The sequence below is a fragment of the Muscardinus avellanarius genome, assembly GCF_963383645.1.
Source record: "Muscardinus avellanarius genome assembly, chromosome: 15".
Classification (NCBI taxonomy): domain Eukaryota; kingdom Metazoa; phylum Chordata; class Mammalia; order Rodentia; family Gliridae; genus Muscardinus; species Muscardinus avellanarius.
The window spans coordinates 86,681,253-86,689,341 of record NC_137801.1 but is presented as its reverse complement, the minus strand read 5'-3'; the positions used below and the strand labels follow the sequence as shown (position 1 = coordinate 86,689,341).

Sequence of the window (8,089 nt, the reverse complement as noted above, 5' to 3'; positions counted from 1 at the left end):
CACGTGGCGGCCACATCTCCAGCACTGCGGCCCTCAACTTCTCACAAGCCTAGGCCCATTGCTGACCCGTCCTGACCCACTCCATGAATCCTCCTGGGAGGACAGAACCTCTGCTGTCAGGAAGGTTAATACAGATCACAGCGTAAACAGGAAACACTCAGGGATTGCATATGGGGGTAGGGCTATGGTGCCCAGCGTCCCAGCATCCTGTGAGCCTGGGAGCAGGGCAGGGAGCTCCCAAACCTCAGGTCCTGATGGGGCTGGACCAAGGCCACTGTCCCAAGCTTCTGAGGCCAGCCCTATGCTGTGCACTGAGGGGTTTGTCTCCACCTAGTGGCCGAGTGTGGCACAGCAACTGCAGGAACTGGGTTCAGGTCCCACAGTGCTGACCGTGATCATGCATCCAAATCCACCAGGCCGATCCTACTCCGTCATCACTGCCCCACACTCTGCAGGAAACGAGTGATCCCTCTCCTCAGCTAATCAGTAAAAAGCCGTGTTGAGCCAGGCCCAGAGCCGTGTGGTCTCTGCTGTCCCCGGTTGAGTGTTGAGAACGTGGCAGACAAGAGTTGGAAGCGCCTTCTTGGACACGGAGCCTCGGTGCGTGGCCGTCGCACGGTCAGTGATGGACAGGTGCAGGGCGGCGGATCAGGATGAGCCGCCACTCACGCTCCCTGTCCTCGCACCTGGGGCCTGGGACGCGCTGGGCACCTCCTGTGCCCTGGGCTCTGCCGCACCAGGGTGTGAGTGTGTGTGAGTGTGAGTGTGTGTGTGTGTGTGTGTATGTGTGTGTATGTAAAGATTTTCAATTTGTCACATCACTGCTATAAATATTTATGATCAACATCACAATGAAATGTTCTTGCTACGATCCCAGGCTTGGTCATCGTACTTGGAAGCCCTGCCCAGTGCCCCCCAGAGCCCTCTCCTGACTGCACAGCTCTGTGACGCGCTATCCAGTGGTCACCCTGGGCAGTCAGCTGTCAATTCCCACCTTCACCATCACGTTGGAAGCACATTGGCCGTGGACTCTGGTCCCCTCTGGGTTTCTGTAGAGCTGGTCAATAAAGGGCCTCCCTGAGATGTGGAAATCGAAGGAGAGGATGTCAAGGCACCCATCAGCCCCTGGGTGCAGGGATGAGGATGAGACCCCTGTGGGCTCCAGTAGCTGAAGACTTTAGCAGATTCACCCTCAGCTGCCAGGCAGGCTGAGGCCGAGGTCACAGGGCTGACGCCTCCAGTGCAGACGCTCACTGACAGCTGGGGGAAGATCAGGAACCCCCATTTCTAGTGCCAGCATTTTGGCCCCTCTAGCTCAGTTTTGGAGGGGTTCAGCACAAAGAAATGAGAAATATCGCTGTGTGGTGGCTGCAGCGCTGTAATCCCAGTACTAGAGACACTGAGACAGGAGCATTGCAGGTTCGAGGCCAGACTCAACAATAGCTACTTAGCAAGATCTGCTTCAAAATAAATAATAAAAAGGGATAGGGCCGGGCGTGGTGGCGCACGCTTGTAATCCCCGCGCTTGGGAGGCAGAGACAGGAGGATCCCACAGGTTCGAAGCCAGCCGCGCGCGCTGGCTTAGGAGACCCTGTTTCCAAATAAAAATGTAAAAATAGGTCTGGGAGTGTAGCCCAGAAGTAGAAGGGCTTCCAGGAACCCCAGTACCACAAAAAAAAAGGGATAGGGGTGTTGCTCAGAGAAAAATATTTTTAGTTCAATTTTCATTGCGTTAGGAGGGAGAGAGAAAGAGAGAGAATCTGAAGGTGATGAATGTAATAATTACAAAAATTTGATAGCCACACATGTTTACATTGTAGCAGCACTATACTCTAAACCACAGTGTAAACCCTAACCAGGTTCTAATTAACCCCACTTTTGAAGCTGGCAGTTTAGACTTTCTTTTTCTTTACTTAAACATGTCTTACTAAGAATACCTAGGGTGGCTTCTTCTTATCTGTGTGAATCTCAGATACTTTATCCCAGGCCCCTCACGTGCAGTGACCAAGTGTGTTGTTGACACAGGAGACTCATCTCAGGCCTGTGCTGCTGGGCTGAGCAGGAGGAAGAGTCAGGTGCAGAGGAGCCTCCCTGGCCCTGCTACCAAAGCTCCAGGGCCTCAGAGCTGGTGCCTCTGAGAAAGGCTCTCAGCAGCTGGAGGCGGCAGGAGGAGCAGCTGGGGCTACCCAGCCTCACACTCTGCCCTGGGTGGTTTATGTCAGGGCCTCTGTCACTGTGGGAGGGTAACTCCAATACTGTTGACAGCTGCAGGCTGGCTGCTCTCAGTCACCCAGAGCAGGAGGAGTGTCCCCGGTGTCCAGGTCAGACCAGGGCCGCACAGGTTTCTCTGCAGTGGAAATGTTTATCGCGGGGCCACAGCACGGAATCATCTCCCTCCCGTTGGGCAGCGATTCTTGGCTTGTCTCGAGCCCCGTCCTCTCTTCCTGCCTCCTGGCCTCAGAAGTGGTGCAGAGTCTGTGTCAAGGGCTCTCATGACCATTTGGGAAGAATTTTATCATGCAGCTCTCCACCTTCTCTTCAGAATCTCATGGTCCTTTCCAGCAACTGCCCACAGCCCTGGCTTACATCCCACTTCTGAGCTGGTCCCTGAGCCCTCTGAGCCGGCTCCTGCCCAGGAAGGGAGGAGGCTCCTGTGATCACCAGCACACAGGACATGGCTGGAATCAATACACCACAGGGTGGGCTGCCGCTGTGTAGGTTTAAAATTTCACTCCCTTTTCAGTACCCCTCTGCTCTAAGTCAGGTTTGTGGAGAAGAGGTCTGAAGGACACTTCGCCTGCCAGGGTGAACAAGCAGGTTGCAGGATGACCCTGAGGTAAATTGGTACTTACCCAGGAGAGGAGCTTAGATCAGCAACTGGAAATGCGCCTGTGCATCGAGGTCCTGACGGGCTTTGGAGACGCCATGGAACAGGGAGGAGATTTGGAATAAGGTTCTGAAGCCTGGGCCGGGTCAGAGCTGCGGGCTCTGCTGGGCTGTGAGGAGCAGCTGCTCTGCTGAGCCCTGGGCAAGGGCCTGGGAGCAGAGCCTTGTCCACAGGGCTGCCTGGCAGGGGAGCCAGGGAGGGACAGCGCCCAACACCCTGGTGCTGAGCCACACCAGGAGCCCATGGCCCTGAGGGTGAGAGGCAGGAGCTCAGAGCTGGCCTGGCTGTGAGGGGCTGCTGAGTCAGCGCTGTGTCTCTGTCCTGAGGGGCTGAGACCCACGGTCAGTCAGCAGGGACCAGCCCAGAGCCTCATCCTAGGCAGTCTGTTCTACTTGGAATGAAAGGTCCACATGTTAATCAAATATATATGGAAATCTGTGCATGTTATAAATTCATAATAAATTACCGCATTGATACATTATCCTTTTTTCTTTTTTTATTGTTTCATCTATTTTTTATTGGTGCACTATATTCATACATCATAATGGTATAAAGAAAATACTTTTGTAGACATACATGCACATATCGCCCAGTTAGCCCCTACCCGATCCACACCCCGTTCCCTCCCCATCCCTCCTTCCCATGCTTGGCTTAGTGGTTGACATCTAGTTTTATAGCAATTTATCCACTATTAACGGTGATAACATAACAGTTTCATTTGTCTGATACCAAGCTTTTGATGACTTAGAGATAACATTTCAATATTTCTTTTTGCTTTCTTTCTTACCAGAGAATATATTTTTCTTTTTTTTTTTTAGGTGAAACTATCTTACATTTATTTATTAATTTTTCAGAAAAAAATCTATCCTGATATGGAATGTGGACTCTAGGTACCCAAAACAATCTCGAAGAAGAACAAAGTTGGAAGATGTATATTTTCTGATTTCAAACCATATAAAGCTACAATAATTGAAACAGTGTAGTACTGTTCTAAAGGCAGATATATAAACCATTAGAGTTAAATAAAAGCCTAGAGATAAATTCTTCCATATATTGTCAAGTTATTTTTGACAAGGTTTCCACGAACATTTGGCTGCAGTAACACATAGGGTTTACATTTCAATACCAAAGCCCACTCACAGAGAAGAGGAGGGAAATAGAGTCACTAACTGCAGCTAGTGCCGCTGTGTATAATCTCTAAGAGCAAGGCATGAGTCTCTTGCTACCTTTATGGCTTTGAAATGTATCAGGCAGAGTCACTGTGATCCTAGGGCTTTTAATTGGTTTTATATACCTTCAAGGTAAGGGCTTTGATGGTCTCTTCAGATTTTTTTTCGGGGGTGGGCGTGTTACAGGGGAGGGAACCCAGAGGCATTCTTTCTCCAAGCTTCAACCCCAGCCCTGTTTTTTTTTTTTTTAATTCTGTATTTTGACAAATGGTCTCATTAGGTTGCAAAGAACCTCACTAAGTAGCTGATGCTGTCAGTGAACTGCAATCCTCCTGTATCCGCCTCTCAGATGCTGGGACTACAAGTGTGCACCACCAAGCCCAGCTAGCATCTTTGTATTTTTAAGGCTAAAGACTCTAATTGTCTCTACATTCTTATTATGGGTTAACCTCAAGGCAAAGAGAGAGGTGGGGGTGTTCTGAATTATAACAGGAAAGGTACAGGCTCTGATTGTCTTACATTTTTAGTAGAAATCAATATCAGAAAAATTTTCCAATACCAACACAGTGACCAGGAATATTTGTTGACACCATTCTCCAAACAAGTTTCTTGCATGCACCCCTAAGGCTGGAGACCCACAATATCTTCTTTCAGCAAGAAAGTAGAGAGAGCGATCACAATGCCCACATTCACTTGGCTACAATTGTAACCAAGTTAATAGAAAATGGGGGGGGTAATGAACCAAAAATGGGTAAATAATTTTATACCCTCAGTTCTAATATCTGAATTTGGGTTTTCTGTTGTTTTTGTTGCTGTTGCTGCTGCTGTGGTGTGTCTGAGCTTTGACTACCATATCTAGACCTTTCAAAGGCGACAGTTTAGTTTCTCATTCCCAGTATATAAGCAATTCAGAATTGAACAGCTGGAGTGTCCTCTCCTTCTATATATGAATCTCAAGCCTTTGCTTCCCTCCCGTATCAAGCGGTCGGTACATGTAGGTTCATAGCACTTTAATCTCACTATGATGTCTGGTTATAGTGCATCAAGAAAAGCATATGTGAAACTCCAACTCTTGCTGAGACCTTTCCTCCTCAGGTGCACAGTGTGTGTCCTCAGTTACATCAGGAGAGGAGAGATCAGCGGTTAGGCTGAGCAGGGGGAAGAGAGTCAGGTGCAGAGGAGCCTCCCTGGCCCTGCTACCAAAGCCTCCAGGGCCTCAGAGCTGGCGCCTCTGAGAAAAGCTCTCAGCAGCTGGAGGCGGCAGGAGGAGCAGCTGGGGCCGCCCAGCCTCACACTCTGCCCTGGGTGGTTTATGTCAGGGCCTCTATCACTGTGGGAGGCCAGTTGTAACCTTGTTGACAGTAGTAAGTGGCCACATCCTCAGGCTGCAGGCTGCTGATGGTGAGAGTGAAATCTGTCCTGTAACCACTGCCGATGAACCTCGAGGGGACCCCAGGTTGCAAATTAGTTGCATAGTAGATCAGGAGCTTAGGAGCTTGTCCAGGTTTCTGCTGATACCAGTGTAAATTATTGCTAATGTCCTGACTTGCTCGGCAGGTGATGGTGACTGTGTCTCCTGGAGACGCAGACAGGGAGGATGGAGACTGGGTCATCTGAATGTCACAGCTGCCACCTGAAGATGGAAACAGAGAAAGAAATATTCACACTATTAATCACGTTATAGGAGAACTGTCATGAAGGACCAGCCATCCCTGAACACACAGGGCTGAGGAGATTCCTGCGCTGCCCTCCTCACCTGGGAGCCAGAGCAGCAGGAGCCCCAGGAGCTGAGCGGGGGCCCTCATGTCCATGCTGGGTCCTGAGGGCACTGACTCCTCACAGGTGCAGCAGCCTGTTAAGAAGCCCTGGGGGCCGTGGGCTGTGCTCTGGGCACATGCAAATCACAGGGCTGGGCAGGCTGGGCACAGCTGCAGGCTGGCTGCTCTCAGCACATGCACAGCGTCCCTAGTGACTAAATCAGAGGTTTCTCTGCAGAGAATGTGTTTCTCTGGCCACAGCACAGACTCATCTCCTTTCCTTTGGGTGGTGATTCCTTGCTTGTCCTCCTGGTCAGTGTTGCTGTTGAAGCCTCCTTCCTGGTCCCAAAAGTGATGCTGTCTCTGTATCGCATCCCCTTATAACCACTAGGGAAGAATTTTACTGTGAAGCCTTCGCCTTCTCTATTTAGAGGAATCCTGGTCTTTCCCAGCAACTGCCCCCCGTCACTCCTCCTACATCCCCTTTCTGATCTGGTCCCTGTGCCCTCTGAACCCTGCTCCTGCCTGGGAGGGCAGAGGCTCCTGTTACCACCAGACAGAGCAGGACAGAGCTGGTGCTCAGTACATGAAGGGGGTGCTGGTAACTCTGTGGGTTTTAAATTTTACCCCATTTTTTGTAGTTCTTCATTTCTCAGAGACATTCTAACTCTGAGCCGTACCCTCAGCCCTATTTTATTTTTTTTAACTGGGGTCATTCTAAGTTGTGGAGGGCCTCACTAAGTCACTGAGATTGGTCATGACATGCAATCCTCATTTTCATCCTCCCTATTTCTGGCTTCCATTTTCTTTCTTTCTTTCTTTCTTTCTTTCTTTCTTTCTTTCTTTCTTGTTGTACTGGGGTTCCTGGAAATCCTTCTACTTCCAGGCTACACTCCCAGACCTATTTTTATACTTTTTTATTTGTAAACAAGGTCTCTTAAGCCAGCTGGCTTCGAACCTGCGAAATCCTCCTGTCTCCGCCTCCCAAGCACGGGGATTACAAGCGTGCGCCACTATGACCAGCTGGCTTCCATGTTCAACACCACTGTGCTTCCTGGTTAGGTCACAGGGAAAGAGAGGTCTGAAGGTCACTTTGCCTGCAGGGCTGGGACAAGCTGTCCCTGAGGATGTCACTGAGGTAAATTGCTACTTACCCAGGAGAGGAGCTTAGATCAGCAACTGGAAATGCACCTGTGCATCGAGGTCCTGACGGGCTTTGGAGACGCCATGGAACAGGGAGGAGATTTGGAATGAGGTCTGAAGCCTGGGCCGGGTCAGAGCTGCGGGCTCTGCTGGGCTGTGAGGAGCAGCTGCTCTGCTGAGCCCTGGGCAAAGGCCTGGGAGCAGAGCTCTGTCCACGGGGCTGCCTGGCAGGGGAGCCAGGGAGGAACAGCGCCCAACACCCTGGTGCTGAGCCACGCCAGGAGCCCACGGCCCTGAGGGTGAGAGGCCAGGAGCTCAGAGCTGGCCTGGCTGTGAGGGGTCGCTGAGTCAGCGCTGTGTCACTGTCCTGAGGGGCTGAGACCCACGGTCAGTCAGCAGGGACCAGCCCAGAGCCTCATCCTAGGCAGTCTGTTCTACTTGGAATAAAAGGACCTTGTGTAATCAATGAAATATGGAAATCACAGGCCTTATGGGCATGAAATAAATTCATTATTCAATAAATGTGTTGATGAATTGTACTTTTACTTTTTGTGTAACATCTTTTTTCTTATTTATTTTTCTTCTTATATACCTGGGTTGAGCCCAGGAACTTCTCCCTATGAGCTACATGTCTAGCTCTTCTTCTTTTTTTAAATTTTGAATCAGGGTCTCACTGAGTTTTTGAAGTTGGTCTCAATCCTGTAATCCTCAGTCTCTCATCTACTGGTATTACAGGGTATATCACAGTGCCAGCCCAATACAATAATCCTGTCTCAGTCTGCCATGCACATAGTATTATAGGGTGTACCACGGTACCAGGCCCTATACACTAAAAAGTGTGAAAACCTGAGCATGACCCCCCATGGCTACATCAGCACACGCCCCTCCCCACCGCAGAGCACAAGGGTCTTGGAGTTCAGGACCCAGCCAGAAGTCCTGTGGACACAGCGGTGCCCCAACAATTGCTGAGGACTCTGGGGACAGGCTGGGCACACACTGACACACCGCCCCTCTCCCTCCTCTCCCTCCTCCTCTGGTCACCGTCTCCTAGTGGATTCTTCTGCGGGTCCTGCCCCTCCTGCTCTGAATGAGCAGGACAGGATGTCCTGACAGCACGTGGCGGCCACATCTCC

At 50.5% G+C, this 8,089-nt stretch overlaps 1 gene segment (V, D, J or C); it reads right to left on the bottom strand.

The window, feature by feature from the left end:
- Nucleotides 1-5,366: 5,366 nt before the first annotated feature.
- Nucleotides 5,367-5,867, bottom strand: LOC308274042 (immunoglobulin kappa variable 1-39-like). The segment is given in 2 exons: nucleotides 5,813-5,867; nucleotides 5,367-5,689 (listed from the first exon to the last, which is right to left on the bottom strand).
- Between the last annotated feature and the right edge of the window lie 2,222 nt (nucleotides 5,868-8,089).